This window comes from Apodemus sylvaticus, chromosome 6, assembly GCF_947179515.1.
Source record: "Apodemus sylvaticus chromosome 6, mApoSyl1.1, whole genome shotgun sequence".
NCBI classification, from domain to species: domain Eukaryota; kingdom Metazoa; phylum Chordata; class Mammalia; order Rodentia; family Muridae; genus Apodemus; species Apodemus sylvaticus.
In genome coordinates, this window is record NC_067477.1 from 126,346,521 (window position 1) to 126,365,582 (window position 19,062).

The window sequence follows — 19,062 nt, forward strand, 5'->3', positions numbered from 1 at the left end:
CACTTGGACATAATATAGTAGCTGAGGATCAAAGTCGAATCCTGAGCTATGACAAAAAAGGAGTGTGATTAACGCCTACTATTTTACATTTCCTATAGAATAAAATAGGAGACAAGATGAGGAGGGGCAGCGAGATGGCTCAGCTGGCAGGTGTCCGCCCTCGGGTCAGAATGGTGACCTTGTGGGAATCACACAGTGGAGGAGACGGCTGACACCTAGGAGTTGTCCTGCCCTCCATATGAGCGCGAGTGCCTCACACAGATCAGACAACTGAATGAATGAACAGATGGATGAATGAATGAATGATTTTATTTGAAAATTTATAAAAAAGGAATGAACACTACTGTATTTCAATAGTGTTTGCAACTATTTGATTTTTCTCCCTTTAAGTAAAATCTAAGACTTCTAGGAATTTACAGAAGGCAGCTATAGAAAGCCTGCTTTCTTCTTACCTGACAAGCTTTTGCTATTATGTCTGATGGCGTTATCTTGTGAAAAGGCTGGTCTTAGGGCAGCTCCCACCTAGAAAAATGAGCAAATTTTTATTTTAGAAACAACTAGTAAACAGAAAGCCTGTTGAGTCATTGGAGGATAAAACACCAAATACACAAGGACTAGTGAGATGGCTCAGTGGTTAAGAGCACTGACTACTCTTCCAAAGGTCCTGAGTTCAAATCCCAGCAACCACATAGTAGCTAATCTGTAATGAGTATATGATGTTCTTTCGGGGGTATCTGAAGACAGCTACAGAGTACTTACATATAATAAATAAATAAATCTTTAAAAAAAAACACCAAATACACATCTATATCCCTTTCTTCTTTATCACCTCCTCCTTATCCACTTCTTTTATAGTAAGATTAAACATAACTTTGCTTTTTAGGAAGTTATCAATATCAAATCTATATGGGAAGAATGCCCAAAGGACAAGCTTGTTTCCTTTGTTTTTTGCTTCTGTTTAACAGTAAATGGGATTTTCTGATACAGTCATATGTAATCAAAGATATGTGCAGACTGTTGTGTTTTGTGTTTCTTCCTCACCCCTATATGTATTTCTGAACATATTTCTAATCGCATTTATGTATTTCTTGGGTAAATCCCATGTAAGTGGATCAATTTCTTTAGCTAACTGAGGAATAATAAAAATTAAGAGGCACAAAAACACCTCAAAACCATCTCACCTCAAAAGTATTGCCTTTTAGAAATGGGTAAAAGCAGATGACAATCGAGGTGGACACTCTGAGTTCAATGGCTGAGAACCAGGGGGGAAAGAGAGAACTGACTCTCGAAGACTGTCTTCTGACCCCATTCAATCATTTATGTGTGTATACAACTCCTCTCTCTTTGACACATGTATTCACTCTCACTGTACACACAATAAAGGTAAGATTATGATGTTAGTAAGCTTTCCTATTATCACCATATCAATAAGTAAAGGAATACAAACAAGCTTTAGTTTTAAGGAAGCCAGCATCAGTCATGAAGGCCAGAATCATATCAGAGAGATGATGAGGTGTAATGTATGTAGGCTGAATAAAGACGTTGCAAGAAGTCTACTGCTATGTTGAGATTTCTACCAATAGTCACTCCATTGTTTACACAGTAGTGTCTAGAGACAGTCAAAAGTTCTGTTCAATGACTAAAGGTGTGACAGACTTAATAAAAGCAAGGAGTCAATACTGAACTAAAAGCAAATAATAACTGTTCTATGGTTACATAAGACAACGTTCTTATCCTTTGGAAATACAGTTCAAATGACTCAAGGGTAACATTTTATTTGTTATTTTTATTTTATGTGTAGGGGTGTTCTGACTACATTTAGTTCTGTGTACCATGTGCAGCCAGTAATTGAGGAGTCGCACAAAGGATGTTGGGGTCGCCTGGACCTGGAGTTACAGACAATTGTTAGCCATCACATGAGTGCTGGAAATTGAACCTGGGTCCTTCTGAAGAGCAGCTGATGCTCTTAACCACTGAGCCATTGTTCCAGCCTCCAACATTGAAAACGTCTATGCAGACTTTCTACTTGTGCTCCATCTCTAAACTAATCACTTTGACTCTTACTGCCATCATTCTTCCAGCAAATTCTTGCTATGAACAATCATGTGACAAAGGTCAAAGGGCATATTGCAGCTCTCCTCAGGCCTTGTCAGTATTTGATACAGCTACCTGCTCCTCTACTGCGTTTGGCCTTGTGTGAATACACCCTCTACTTTCCTTCAGTCTTTCTTATATCACTGCTATCCTCCTGTTCCCCTTCCCACTTTCCTCTCAGTTCACTGAGAGTCTTCTTTTATTTTATAAATCTACCATGGTGGGTTTCTCACTCAGCACTCTCGTCTGATCTCATCTACTCCCATTGGTCATCTAAACGACTTACAATACCAAACCAATTTCTCCAATCCAGCCTTTTGTTTGTTTGCTTGGTTTGATTTATGACAAAAAGTTTCTCTCTGTAGCTACTAAGCTGTCCTGGAACTCACTGTAGACCAGGCTGGCCTAGAACTCACAGAGATCTGCCTGCCCTCTGCCTTCCAAGTGCTGGGATCAAAGACATGAGCTACCACCCCCTAACTTAATCCACTCATTTTTTTTACTGAGCTCCAGGCTCATGTAATCAGTCACACACCTATAACCAAATAATGGTATTCCACTCCTCCCAACCCTGCCCAACAATGCCAATCACAGGAAATTCCATCACCATGCTCAGGACAGAACCTAAAACAGCTTCTTTGCTTTTCCTTCAGGGCCAATTAATCAACTCATTCTGTCAATTCTTCCTCCTAAATGTCATTTGAAACCATCCTTTTCCCCCTTATTCTAATTACAAACAACCTAAAACAACTGTTATCATCATTCTCCTACAATACCAAGATTCTTAGCTTACTGTTAAAGGAGAATACAGTCTCCATTATGCATCGAGGACAGAATGGAGAAAGTACAGATCTAATCATGTCACCTGCCTTTCAAGTTCCTTGTTACAGAATTAACTCCAAGGTTTTACTATCTATGAACATCTGCATCATCTGGCCCCTGGCTAGCTATCCTTGCTTTCCCACCTTGCTTTCCCACTGTCCATACTTTCACCTCTTCCAGGTTTAACCACACCTTTAAGCACATCATACTTCTCATATAGAGGCCGTCCTACTTTTCCCAATGAATACTCTGGTACTGTGCTGGTCTTCACACTAAATCCTATTCTACATAACATATCTTAAGTACTATTTTTCAGTAAACTAATTTCTCAATGTCTGGCTTATGATAGGCCCTGTGTTATATACTCCTTATGGGAAGTGTATGCCTTTTCTTTTCTGTTTTCTGTTTGTTGAGAATCAAAGCCAGGGCCTTCTAAATGCTACACAAGTGCTTTATCACGAGCAATATCCTCAACCTTTTACCAATGTTCTACAGCCTTCCTAGCTCTTACCTTCTTTGTAAATAGCTATTGTTTAACTGTCTCCTTAGCTTAAGCCTCATGACAAAGGCTAATCTTGTCCTTATTTATATAACTGTCTGCAGTAGTCTGCCTTGTACCTTACATCTAACAGGCAATCCATAAATTTTTGCTGAATGGACCACATTGAACATTGCAATGACATCAGCAGATCTCAGAAGCCATCAATCAAGTGCTAAGAAATACAGTTCTAAGAGAATGGAACCACAGACAGCAAGTTCTTAGCTAGGGAAATAAGCAGTTCATCAAAATATTTCTTAAAATTTAAAAACAAAAGTAAATAAAAGAAGATAACTATTGAAACTTAAACACTAAAACATATAATCCAGCCAGTATGTTTGTGTTTTAGTCCAGTTTGGTCTTTGGACAAAGACAATTTAAAGCTCTCGATAGAAAATGGTGAATGACTGTATACTCACACAAAGGCTTGAACAAGGGCCTGGACAGATTGACGTGTCGTGGGGCAAACATGTGAAGCTCTTGAAGGCAAGAGATGGCAGCTGCCTGAAGCAGGAGAATCAGAGTGGTCCTGGGTGATGGCACAACCCACCAAGCAAGAGGAGCGGATGGTGGAAATGGGTGGCTGCATTTCCTAACAGGAAAATAAAAGATAACATTAAATGTAACTATGCTATTAGTGTCACAAAAAGACTCTCAGAAAGTAGTCATCTTCCAGCTAAACCCTTCTTCAAATCATTATTCAGATTGTTTTTTTTTTAAAAAAAACCACCCATATAATCCACAAATATGACTTTGAAACACAACTGTATTTGCAAGGTAAAAATTTAGGTCTTAGAAATGAATTACTTAAAAAAAATCATATTATCCTTTATAACCACCAGTCTTCTGGCTAAAGAACCATAGGATTTCTCATTCTGTGGTTCTCTACTCAACAAACACAACTCTACTTTCATTATGACAACTTTAAATACTGTTTGTCCTAATAATAAAACCTTTATGGAGGAAATGAAGGAAATTATATTACATATTTTTTATTTTTCTACATTCTTTGTTTACATTCCTATTATTTCCCCTTTCCCGGTTCCTCCCTCCCCATAACTCTTATAAGCCCTCTTCCCTCCACCATTCACCAGTCAACACCCCCCTCGCACTTCTCTGTCCTTGGTAATCTCCTACATTGTTGCATCAAGCCTTTCCAGGACCAGGGCCCTCTCCTTCCTTCTTCTTGGAAATCATTTGATATGTGAATTGTGTCTTGGGATTCAGAGCTTCTGGGCTAATATCCACTTATTAGTGACACATTATTCCATGTGTGTTCTTTTGTGATTGGGTTACCTCACTTAGGATCCTATTTTCCAGTTCCAACTATTTGCCTAAGAATTTCATGAATTCATTGTTTTTAATTGCTGAGTATAATTCCATTGTGTAAATATATCACATGTTCTATATCCATTGCTCTGTTGAGAGATATCTGGGTACTTTTAAGTTTCTGGCTATTATAAATAGGGCTGCTATGAACATATAGCATGTATCCTTATGACACGCTGGGGAAACCTCTGTGTATATGCCCAGAAATGGGTATATCAGGGTCCCTTGAAGGGTCATGCCCAGTTTTCTGAGAATCTACCAGACTGATTTCCAGAGTGGTTGAATCTGCTTGCACTCCCAACAGTAGTGGAGGAGTATTCTTCTTTCTCCACATCCTCACCAATGCCTGCTTTCTACTGAGTTTTTAATCCTAAGCCATTCTGACTGGTGTGAGTTGAAATCTCAGGCTTGTTTTGATTTGCATTTCCCTAATGACTAATGATGTTGAAAATTTCTTTTTTTTTTTTACATTATTTTTTTTATTCAATATATTTTTTATTTACATTTCAAATGATTTCCCCTTTCCTAGCCCCCCCACTCCCAGAAAGTTCCGTAAGCCCCCCTTCTCTCCTCCTGTCCTCCCACCCACCCCCTTCCCACTTCCCCGTTCTGGTTTTGCTGATACTGCTTCACTGAGTCTTTCCAAAACAAGGGGCCACTCTTCCTTTCTTCTTGTACCTCATTTGATGTGTAGATTATGTTTTGGGTATTCCAGGTTTCTAGGTTAATATCCACTTATTAGTGAGTGCATATCATGATTCACCTTTTGAGTCTAGGTTACCTCACTTAGTATGATGTTCTCTAGCTCCATCCATTTGCCTAAGAATTTCATGAATTCATTATTTCTAATGGCTGAATAGTACTCCATTGTGTAGATATACCACATTTTTTGCATCCACTCTTCTGTTGAGGGATACCTGGGTTCTTTCCAGCATCTGGCAATTACAAATAGGGCTGTGATGAACATAGTAGAGCATGTATCCTTATTACATGGTGAGGAATCCTCTGGGTTATATGCCCAGGAGTGGTATAGCAGGATCTTCTGGAAGTGAGGTGCCCAGTTTTCGGAGGAACCGCCAGACTGATTTCCAGAGTGCTTCTCAGCCATTCTAAATCCTTCAGGTGAAAACTCTTTGTTTAGCTCTGTACCCCAATATTTTAATAGGGTTATTTGGCTCTCTGAAGCCTAACTTCTTTACTTTTTTTTAAATATTGGATATTAGCCCTCTGTTGTATGTAAGGTTTCTGAAAATATTTCCCAATTTTTTGGTTGCCATTTTGTCCGATTGACAGTGTCCTTTGCCTTACAGAAACTGCAATTTTATGAGGTCCATTTGGTGAATTCTTGATCTTAGAGCATAAGCTATTGGTGATCTGTTCAGGATATTTTATCCTTGGCCCATGTCCTCAAGGGTCTTCCCCAGTTTCTGTTCTATTAGTTTCAGTGAGTCTGGTTTTATGTGGAGGTCCTTGATCCACTTGGACTTGAGCTTAGTACAAGGAGATAAGAATGGATCATTTGCATTCTTCTGCATGCTGACCTCCAGTTGAACCAGCACCATTTGATGAAAAGGCTATCTTTATTCCACTGGATGGCGTTAGCTCCTTTGTCAAAGATCAAGTGACCATAGCTGTGGGGGTTCATTTCTGGGTCTTCAGTTCTATTCCATTGATCTACCTGCCTGTCACCGTATCAATACCATGCATATTTTAACACTACTGCTCTGTAGTACTGCTTGAGGTAAGGGATTCTGATTCCCCCAGAAGTTCTTTTACTGTTGAGAACAGTTTTAGCTATCCTGGGTTTTTTGTTATTACAGATATATTTGAGAATTGCTCTTTCTAACTCTATAAAGGACTGAGTTGGGGTTTTGATGGAGATTGCATTGATTCTGTGTATTGCTTTTGGAAAGATGGCCATGTTTACTATATTAATCATGGCAATCCAAGAGCATGGAAGATTTTTTCCATTTTTTGAGGCCTTCTTCAATTTCCTTCTTCAGAGACCTGAAGTTGACCTCCTCAAGACATAAAATAAACAGAAAGGGAAGCAGGAATTCTGAGTGTATGCATTCAGGGTCCAGTCATGACTCACTGAATTCAGGTTGAAGTCACCATCAGGAAGATCCAGTTCCAAGTACAGCAGCAGTCAACCTTCTATGAACCTTTCCTCTGAACTAGCTGCCTCAGTGACAGGTAACACACCGTTAGGGGTGGTAAAATCAAAGAGTAAGCTCATGGAGGCAGTATTTGGCATCCCAGACTAAAAGAACTTCCTTTCCATTTTTTGTGGGGGGAGGGGTGGAGGAGATGTCCAAGTAGACTTTCATTTAAAATGTTTTCTCTGTTCAAGACTTTTAAAAATGCTTTACCCAGGAGTGGTGATGCATACCTTTAATCCAAGCAATCCAGAGACTGCAAATTCAAGGACAGCCTGCTCTACATAGAGAGGTCTAAGCCCTCTACAACTGCCAGTAAAACCCTGACACCTGCTCTGGTTTGCCTGCTGTCTTAATTAGGGTTTTACTGCTGTGAACAGACACCATGACCTTGTGGCAAGTCTTATAAGGCACAACATTTAATTGGGTCTGACTTACAAGTTCAGTATCATCAAGGTGGGAAAATGGCAGCATCCAGGCAGGCATGGTACAGGAGGAGTTGAAAGTTCTACATCTTTATCTGAAGGCTGCTAGCAGAAGACTCACTCCCAGGCAGCTAGGTTGAGGGAATTTAAGCCCATTGGACTATGACAGACTCCCTCCAACAATGCTACACCTACTAATAGTGCCACTCCCTGGGCCAAGCACATAGGAACCATCACATCCATATTATTTTAAAAATGGCACATATAAAACATTGAGTGCCACATTTTGGAAAACAAAATGTATGGTAGATGATAATTATTAAAATGCTTTGCAAGCAACACAATGGTGATATTGAGAAAACCAGCGGAACAGTACTTGTCCAGGCACTCCCTTTAACTGAAGATGAATTTGCTTACCCTGCAGCTCTGGTCCAACAGTAGTTATGGTGGCCCCCAAGCATCTGCCCAAACACTGGTGAACTTCTGTGTGTGAAGGTGGAACTGTCAGCAGCAAGGTAACAACCAGGGACAGCGTGGGTTCCAAGTACCCACGGTACATTGGGCCACTAGAATCCACTCTCAGGACAAGTGAATGAAGAGACCAAGTCTAAGATAAAACATAATTGCATTTTAGTTGGAGAAAACAATTCACTATACTGAATCAAGAATCCTAAATTGTTATATTCATGGAAATATCTTCAATATATTTTGAGTTAGAGTCTTATTGCATCCTGGGATGGCCTTGAACTTGTGATCCTCATTAGCCTTCTAAATGCTTAGCCTTCTAATTGCTAATTGCTAAACCTCTGTGAATGGTTTCCATGTGTATACTTTTAAAATTTCACTGCAGCTACATTTGCTTAAATGTAAAATGTTCGAGAAACAAAAAAGGTTAGAAAACTACTCCAGGAATAACTGGATACATATATATGTATACATATATATACATATATATGTATATATATGAACAAACACACGCAGAGCATTAAAATGCAGTTACGCTATAACAGGGCAACAATGCTCCTCCTAGAGGCTAAGAAGAGCCCAATGCCAGGTATGAGTTACTTCTAAAGTCACTGGCCACTGAGGTCCCATAGACACTCCTTCCCTGAACATTACAGGCTTTTGCCAGTGTTCCAGGTTGCCCTCCAGAACTTGTCAGATCCTACTGCTGAAGACACAACACGCTGGAGTGATAGAGCAGGGCAACACAGCACACTGGTATGGACCTAGAAGCTGCATCACTACTAGCTAACTTTCATACTCCTTGAAGGTTCTACCAGAGAAGAAAAATAATCACCAGTCATACAGTTATGAACTTCAACCTGAGAAAGATGGCACAACAGGGATTGTTATCACCATTGTCCTCTCCTAACAGTCTAAGCAACCACACATGCAAAATGGGAAACTATTCTGGAACCTAATGCTCTAAGGGTCTTTATAACTGACTTTGAACAAGAAATTTATAAATAGTATTTGTGGGACTGAGGGTGTGGCCCAGAGGCAGAGAATGTGCTTAGTGTGTACAAAGTCCTGGGTTCAATCCCCAGTACCACAAAGAAAAAACCTGCATTCTGAGAATACACAAAATATTTCTTACTTTACCTAAGAAATTTCCTATATTTTGTCTTGTTTCTGAAGTGCTGGGGACTAGATCCAGGGTCTTGTGTACACTAAGCAAGCATTCTATCACTGGGATATGCCACAGCTGCTTATAATTACAATCAGACTCTTTATAAAACAGGAAAATTTCTACATATATTTTAGATGTATATGTAAAAGATTTATTTTTTTGACATGAGAGTGTGAATTAAGTGTGGATACTCACAGAAAGCAGTGGCGGGCACTGGATTCCCAAAGGTGGAGTTACGGGAAGTTGTAAGCTGCCTGATGTAGGTTCTGGACATTGAATTTGGGTCTTCCAAAAAAACAGAAATGCTTTTAATTGCTAGGCCATTTCTCCAGCCTCTAGTATATACATAATAAATTATAAAATTAAATATTGTATATACATTTTATAATAATTTAATTGAGATGTATTTATTATGTAAAGCTAATTAATTACCCAGGCTAGCCTCAAACTCGTGGCAATCCTGTCTTAGCCTTCCAAATGCCGCTGCTATTACAGGGATGAGCCATCACACCTGGCTTTAAAACTCATCAATTTAAAGTGTCAAGTATGCAATGATCATTGGACACTGTATATAACCATCACATAAACACAACATTGAGCAGAAATGTTCAAAATAGCACAGATATAGCATCTAATTAATACTCTTGTGCTAATACAGAAGTGAAAATACAGAAATTAATTTTAAAAAGTTTTAACAAAGTACTAGCAAAGCATTAAAATATCATAATGCAATTAACAAGTTACTGAGATATTTTACACTGTTTTTCAAAGTAAGTATTAAAATCTGATGTAAAATAACTACTTAACAGTATTGAGAATTTGGAGAAGAAATACTTCAACTATTCAGTAAGCAAAGCAATCATGTTGAGAGCAAACCCTCTCTACTTCCTAATTAAGGGCAGCATGGAGCCAGCTGCCTCACAGTCCTGCCACCATGCCCTTCCTGGAGGAGGGACCATCATCCGCAATTAGTGACAGAAGTAAATCCCTCTTTTCTTGAGTAGCTTTTTCAGGGTTTTTACCTGCCAACAGTGTCATCATCTTATAACCAAGAGGTCTACCACTGGTTTTAAAAAAAGTATTCTCAAAGTGAGTTGGGTAGAGGGGCATATATATGGAGGGAGGGGTAGGAGGAGGGGTTGGGGGTCTTTGGGGAGGGGGGAAATCGGGAAAGGTTTTATTACTGGCAATGTATATGAAGACGATATTCAATTAAAAAAAAGTATTCTCAAAATGTAAGTATTCAGAAACTGCTTTTATTCATTAATCCTTACTTTCAATTCTTTCTTTTTAATGATTATGATGTGGATTAATGTTTACTGTTCAAAATATATGACTTAAGAATGGTAATTTATATGACTTGTGTTATTTCTTGGCCTTTTGGTTGTTTTTTTAACTTCAAGTAACAATATTAAAAGCCACATTCCTCACCTTAGTCACACTTGTTTGACTCTCTGAGGTCACTCTTCATAACTGACATGCACAATAATTCTTAAAAGCCTTAAAGTGTAACTTTATTCTTTTCTCCCCTAAAGTGAGGTATTACTCCAAGAATTGAGTAAGTAACAGAGTGAACGGAATTAAAGGAGGCAGAGAGGCGGGCACAGCTGCAGGTGCCTTTGCAAAGTCTTGACTAAGGCTTCCATGTCCTCCTTCAAAGCTCTTAACATATTACATCTCTCCCAGAATCTAGAGGTCACTAAATTACTGAATTAAAGTTTGAGATTATGGAAAGCAACAAGAACAAAAACATGTCACATGCTGTAAGCCATGTGGAAAGTACAGTCTAGGTAACATGGTCTGCTTAAGAGACACCTTAGACTAGTGGAGAAGATGGGCAAGAGACGCACGTATTGTCAAAGCTATACTGGGCCATCCTGGCAATAAAAGATGCTTCTCCCAACACCTGAGCCATTCTTCTGAGGGATTCCCCTGCCGCACACCTTAAAATGGGGTTTGGGTTGTCAAGAGCTCCCATAACCAGGGTCAGAGCAGACTTGCGAACCTCCTTAGGCCCTAAAGTGCTCTTGTTTTCAGCTAAGCCCTATATTGATTAAAAGATAAAAAAGAAGAATGATATCTACATAGCAGAGACTGAAGGATAGCAGCACATAAGATGCCAGACTCCTATAAACATGATACAAATCATTTCATAAATATGAGAAAAATATGCTCATGTTAACGTGTACACCACTGTCACAAAAAAAAATATATCAGGGAGTGTCATTTAGTTCTTTTGTTTGGTGAAAAAGGTATGTAATGATTTAGATGCCTTTAAAGTAGTCTCCATAAGTCATAACTAATTTAGAAGAAAACATTTTTTCTTTCTTTTTTTTAAAGGTTTATTTATTATTATATCATTATAAATGATTGTGAGACACATGTGGTGGCTGGGATTTGAACTCGGACCTTCAGAAGAGCAGTCAGTGCTCTTAACCTCTGAGCTTTCTCTCCAGCCCCAGAAGAAAGCATTTTCTAAGCCTTCTAATGCCTACAATAGTCCAATGCAGGGTTAGCCAACAACAGTACCTCTTGCCTGTTTAGGCATCAATGCTGTAGCCATGACTGTTCCTAGTAGTTTAGATACTGTGACTCATACCCCATAATTTGAGTTTTCCAAAGCCTTAAAGCAGAGAATAGCTATATTTTCTAGTTCAACAGTCCACATGAACACAGCTTCATTCTGTAGTTCCAGAAGGCACTAGGATCAAAAACAAGGCAGAAAGTAAATTATATGCTGACTCTATTCCACAGATGGAGGAACACAACCAAACTGATGCTCTCCTGCAATACCCAAAGAACTGCACAAAACATATGAACAGTTTTCAAAACTGCCGGCAAGGCAATGCATGGACATTGTTCTTTAAGGAACAACAAATCCTAACATAAATGTTTTAAATTCCAGAACTAATTAATGTAATCCACATTAGGAAAGCTTTAGATCTCTGGTGGTGCAAAGCACCAGGGGTCTGCGTGCGCCAAAGAACTAAGCACATAGTCAATTTGTCAGCCAGCCTGCCGGGTGTGGGGCCTGTGTCCTGCCCAGAGAGCTGTGGAAGGAGAGAAGCCCCGCAGCCATATTTGCTGCCTGCCTGGACAGAAAAGGGTCACTAGGTACTGTATCACCCTGAGCTTTAGATCTCTGGTGGTGCAAAGCACCAGGGGTCTGCCTGCGCCAAGTAACTGAGCACATAGGTGGTTTGTCTGCCAGCCAGTCTGTCCGGGGACCTGCGTCCTAGGTAAGAATCAACAGAGGGAGTGGCCCCCACCACACCATCTGCGCTCCATAATAGAGCAGACAGAGAACACCTGGATGACCTTGACAACCTAAGTATAACATTGCTTGAGGCAAGACTGAACAAGGCTCCAAAGGCACAAAAGAGGAAGGCAGCATAACAGTAATCTGTGCCAGAGGAAACCCAGTCATCCAGTGTTGCAGAAATAACCTTAAAGATCCATAGTCTGGTGGTGCTGGTTCAATTGGAGGTCAGCCTGCAGAAGAATGCGAATCGATCCATTCTTATCTGCTTGTACCAAGCTTAACTCCAAATGGATCAAGGACCTCGACATAAAACCTGACACACTGAAACTAATAGAAAAGAAACTGGGGAAGACCCTTGAGGACATGGTCACAGGGGAAACGTTCCTGAATAGAACACCAATAGCTTACGCTCTAAGATCAAGAATTGACAAAGGGGACCTCATAAAACTACAAAGTTTCTGTAAGGCAAAGGACACTGTCAAAAGGACCAAAAGTCAACCAAGAGATTGGGAAAGGATCTTCACCAACCCTAAATCCAACAGAGGGCTAATATCTAATATATACAAAGAACTCAAGAAGGTAGAACCCAGAGAACCAAATAACCCCATTAAAAAGTGGGGTACGGAGCTAAACAAAGAATTTTCACTTGAAGAACTTTGGAGGGCTGAGAAACACCTTAAGATATGTTCAACATCATTAATCATTAGGGAAATGCAAATCAAAACAACCCTGAGATTTTACCTCACACCAGTCAGAATGGCTAAGGTCAAAAACTCAGGAGACAGCAGGTGTTGGCGAGGATGTGGAGAAAGAGGAACACTCCTCCACTGCTGGTGGGATTGCAAGATGGTGCAACCACTTTGGAAATCAGTCTGGAGGTTCCTCAGAAAACTGGGCATGACACTTCCTGAGGACCCTGTTATACCACTCCTGGGCATATACCCAGAGGATTCTTCAACATACAATAAGGACACATGCTCCAGTATTTGTAGTAGCCAGAAGCTAGAAAGAACCCAGGTGTCCTTCAACTGAGGAATAGATACAAAAAAAATGTGGTATATTTACACAATGGAGTACTATTCAGCCATTAGAAACAATGAATTCATGAAATTCTTAGACAAATGATGGAGCTGGAGAACATCATACTAAGTGAGGTAACCCAGTCTCAAAAGACCAATCATGGTATGCACTCACTGATAAGTGGATATTAGCCTAGAAACTTTGAGTACCCAAGACATAATCCACATATTAAATGATGTTCAAAAAGAATGGAGGAGTGGCCCCTGGTTCTGGAAAGACTCAGTGCAAGAGTATAGGGGAATTCCAGAACAGGGAAGTAGGAAGTGGTAGATGGAGGAACAGGGGGAGGGAAGAGGGCTTATGGGACTTGCGGGGAGTTGGGACCCAGAAAAGGGGAAATCATTTGAAATGTAAATAAAAATATATCAATAAAAAAAATTAAAAAAACAAAGAATAAGGAAGTACAGCCTAGCATTCTTTTCTGTCTTCTCTCTGTTCCCTGGACTACCACCACATCTTCCTCCACTCACCGCCCCCATGATAGACCGTATTCTCAAACCACAGGGCAGAAACAAAACAAAACAAAACAAAACAAAACAAAACAAAACACCCTCTCTTAAGTCAGCTCACAGGTTATTGAGAAAATATTTGTAAATTAATATTTTGTGTAAAGAAATTATAAACAGTTCTGTTTATAGCTGGGGATCATCCTCTGACATAGAACACCATATGGAGGTGGTGTAGGGAGGTAGTTAAGCACCCAGGAGTGTGGAGAGGCCTGAGGGCACAGATAGGACCAAGACTGCTGCTCAGAGGTACCTATCCGGAACCCTCAGGCAGGAGCCTTCTGGTTTCTGTCTCTGGCTGGGGACCATCCTCTGCCACAGTGCACCATATGCAGGTGGTGCAGGGAGATAGCTAAGCAGCCAGGAGTGCGTAGAGGACTGAGAGCACAGGAAGCACCAACCCTGCTGCTCAGAGGAAGCCTTCTGGAACCTGGAGGACACAAGAGCCCAGAAGCAGCCTGGGATAGAAGTCTTCCAATTAACATCTGCACCCAGATCTGATCCTGGGCTAGAGAGCTACATACACAAATACCACTAGGAAAGAGCTGGTCTCCCACGAGTGCCTACATACCTGTGCACACAGAGATAACAGGTCTCCCAGGAGTACAGGTACACAGGCTTGCAGGACAGATAAGCCACAGTCAGAGACAGCAAGACCAGCAAATACCAGAGATCATCAGATGGCAAAAGGCAAATGCAAGAACACTGCAACAGAAACCAAGGCATCATGGCATCATCTGAACCGAGTTCTACCACAACATCAAGTCCTGGATAGCCCAACACTCTAGAAAAGCAACAGCTCGTGACTCTGGGAAATGACTTCAAGAAGGACATAAACAACTCCCTTAAAGAAATACAAGAGATCATGGATCAACAGGCAGAAGCCCTTAAAGAGGAAACACAAAAATCCCTAAAAGAAGTACAGGAAAACACAAACAAACAAGTGAAGGAACTGAACAAAACCATCCAGCATCTAAAAGTGGAAGTAGAAACAATAAAGAAATTACAAAGGGAGGCAACTCTGGAGATAGAAAACCTAGGAAAGAAATCAGGAGTCATAGATGCAAACATCAATAACAGAATACAAGAGACAAAAGAAAGACTCTCAGGTGCTGAAGATACCATAGAAAACTCAACAGATACCATAGATACAACAGATAACTCAAGATACCATAGATACCAATAGATAACTCAAGATACCATAGAAAACTCAACAGTCAAAGAAAATGCAAAATGCAAAAAGCTTATAATCCAAAACATTCAGGAAATCCAGGACAAAATGAGAAGACCAAACCTAAGGATTATAGGTATAGAAGAGAGCAAAGATTTACAATTTAAAGGGCCAGTAAATATCTCCAACAAAATTATAGAAGAAGACTTCCCTAACTTAAAGAGATGCTCATGAATATTCAAGAAGCCTTCAGAACTCCAAACAGATTGAACCAGATCAGAAAGTCCTCCCTGCACATAATAATCAAAACACCAAAGGAACTAAACAAAGAACGAATACTAAAAGCAGTAAGGGAAAAAGGCCAAGTAACATATTAAGGCAGACCTATCAGAATCACACCAGACTTCTCACCAGAGACCAAGAAAGCTAGAAGATCCTGGGCAGATCTCATACAGACCCTAAGACAACACAAATGCCAGCCCAGACTAAAATACTCAGCAAAATTCTCAATCACCATAGACAGAGAAACTAAGATATTCCATGATAAAACCAAATTTACATAGTATCTTTCCACAAATCAGCTCTAGAAAGGATAATAGATGGAAAACGCCAACATAAGGAGGGAAACTACACCCTAAAAAAGCCAAAAAAGTAATCTTCTTTCAACAAACCCAAAATAAGATAACGACACAAACGTAAAAATAACATAAAAATTAACAGGGAGCAACAATCATTTTTCCTTAATATCTCTTAATATCAATGGACTCAATTCCACAGTAAAAAGACATAGAATAGCATACTGGATACATAAACAGGACCCAGCATTTTGCTGCATACAGGTAACGCAACTCAGTGTCAAAGATAATCACTACCTCACAGTAAAAGGCTGTAGAACAATTTTTCAAGAAAATGGTCCCAGGAAACAAGCTGGAATAGCCATTCTAATGTCCAATAAGATAGACTTTCAACCAAAAGTCATCAGAAAAGACATAAAAGGACATTTCATACTCATCAAAAGAAAAACCGACCAAGATGAACTCTCAATTCTGAACATCTATGCCCCAAATGTAAGGGCACCCACATTCAAAAAAGAAACTTCACTAAAGCAAAGAGCACACATGGTACCTCACACAATAATTGTGGGGGACTTCAACATCCCACTCTCATCATTGGACAGATCAGGGAAACACAAGCTAAACCAGAGGCACAGTGAAACTACCAGAAGTTATGGACTGAATGGATTTAACAGATATCTGTAGAATATTTCATCCTAAATCAAAAGAATATATCTTCTTCTCAGCACCTCATGGTACCTTCTCCAAAACTGATCATATAATTGGGCACAAAACAGACCTCAACAGATAAAAGAAGACTGACATAATCCCATGCCTCCTATCAGATCACTACAGATTAAGGCTGGTCTTCAATAGTGACAAAAACAACAGAAAACCCACATACACATGGATGCTAAACCATGCTCTACTCAATGAAAACTTGGTCAAGGAAGGAATAAGGAAAGAAATCAAAAGACTTAGCTGGGCAGTGGTAGTGCACGCCTTTAATCCCAGCATTTGGGAGGCAGATGCAGGTGAATTTCTGAGTTAGAGGCCAGCTTGGTCTACAGAGTGCGTTCTAGGACAGCCAGGGATACAGAGAGAAATCCTGTCTCTAAAAACCAAAATAAATAAAGAAAGAAAGACTTTATAGAATTTAATGAAAATGAGGGCACAACATACCCAAACTTACGGGAAACAATGAAAGCAGTGCTAAGAGGAAAACTCATAGCTCTGAGTGCCTCCAAAAAGAAACTGGAGAAAGCTTACACTAGCAGCTTAACAGCACACCTGAAAACTCTCGAACAGAAAGAAGTTAATACACCCATGAGGAGTAGACAGCAGGAAATCATCAAACACAGGGCTGAAAGCAACCAAGTAGAAACAAAAAGAATCATACAAAGAATCAACAAAACTAGGAGCTGGTTCTTTGAGGAAATCAACAAAAAAGATAAACCCTTAGGCAGACTAACGAGAGGGCACAGAGACTGTATCTAAATTAACAAAATTAGAAATGAAAAGGGAGAAATAACAACAGAAACTAAAGAAATAAAAAAAGAAAGAAAGAAAATCATCAGATCCTACTACAAAAGCCTATACTCAACACAACATAATTCCAAGATTTACACATAATCAATATCTAGTCAATATCACCCATGTATTTAAGAAATATGATGCAGTTCCTACATACCAAGTACTAATCTAGGAGGCCCTGGGAGCAACAGTGCAAAAAATAGACAAAGTCCTCATTCTCATGAAATTTACATTCTGGGGTAGGGACAGAATATAAATATGTGAGTGGTATGAGAAAACACCTCTCTCTAAGGTGAAATGGTGAGCTACACATCTATTTAAAAAAATATCCGAGGAGCAGGAACAAGATGTGAAAGGCTTTGCAGATGAAGTAAGATCTGCATATCTGAGGACAGCAAGGTTAGGGGAGCTGGTGGAGTAATAGAAAATTGTCTAAGATAAAGTCATAAGAAAACAGATGATGCTCCAGACACACTGGAGAGCATTAAATTTATGCCGAGTGATTGTTCTGAGCAGAGAAGGGTTGTATTCTAAATATTCTGCCAATTCACTTGGACTGTTCAAACTGTACAACATATATATATATGTGTGGCAGACACATGGTGAGCAGTTAAAACCCTACTACAATGACCCAGATGAGAGACACTGCAGAGGCAGATGATGGGAAATGAATGAATTCTAGATATGCTTGTGGGTAACTCCCTTAACAGTTGCTAATCCACATGATATAAGGGAAGGGAATGATTTTAGGGGGCTGGCAAAGGATGGGTTTGAAATCAATAAATTGGTGTAAATGTGTTAACTCAGAGAGAGAGAGAGAGAGAGAGAGAGAGAGAGAGAGAGAGAGAGAGAGAGAGAGAGAGAGAACACGAATGAATCTCTGCTAGCCTTGAATCCACCATGTAGCTGAGAATGACTGTGAACTTTTGCTCACTCCTCCACTTCCCAGGGCTAGGATTATTACAACGGCCACCACATACACTTGTTCTATGTGGCGATAGGAATTAAACCCAGGGCTTTCTGCATGGTGGAGGCAAGTACTCTAGCAGCTGAGCTCCAGGCCAGCCCAGATGTCTTTTCAAAGCAGTTATGTAAAGTGGTGGTAGGAGTCATAGGAGTGAGTATCACTGAAAAGGAAGACTGACAACTCTCACAACAAAACACAGTGAGGGCTAAGTATTTAAAGCAGAGGATAAGCCACATGTAAAGATAGAAGGGAGCCAAATACAACACATCCAGATGATTGCTGTAGGCAGTGTGAGTCATGGGCCAGCTCCAAAAAGACTTTTCCTTGGAAGGGAAACAACAAATGCCCAGTTACAGGGGGTTTAAAAGACAAAAAGAAAATTCTAGTTAAAGGTCACTAGGGTATCCGTGGCCACAACAATAGGAAAGGAACCTGGACAAAACTTGAAAGCCAACAGGACCCTAAAAGTGATTCTCGGTCTTTCAGGCGAGAATAAATCTGCACCTAGAAATAAAAGGAATTACTAGTTGACTGTCCAAGAGGCTATACTGGTGTACACCCATCATGCCCAGCATTTCACCACTCAGACAGCTAATGCAGGGAGACAGCTGAATGTTTGAGGCCAGTCTGGGATATGCAATGAGCCCCAGGCCAGCCAGGAATAACTAATAAAGCAGTCAGACAAAGTAAAATCAAAGCCAACAAACAAACAAAATTTTCTACCCTCCTTTCTTCCATTCCAGAAGAAAGCTAGAGGCTTGCGTCCTGGAAAAAACATGAGATAGGACATCTTTGAACAAGAAGGATCAGACACAACTGTGGACTGAGGTCGCTGTACTAAAATAGGAATTAAGTGAATGTTTACATCATGAATGTTAAAGTCTTTAGTCTCCCTATCCCAATTCCTCAGTCCCAGACAATTATCCACATTCCCTTCAGACAACAGAGTAGAAAGGCATCTTCTAGGGAACAATTAGTCTAGAGAAACA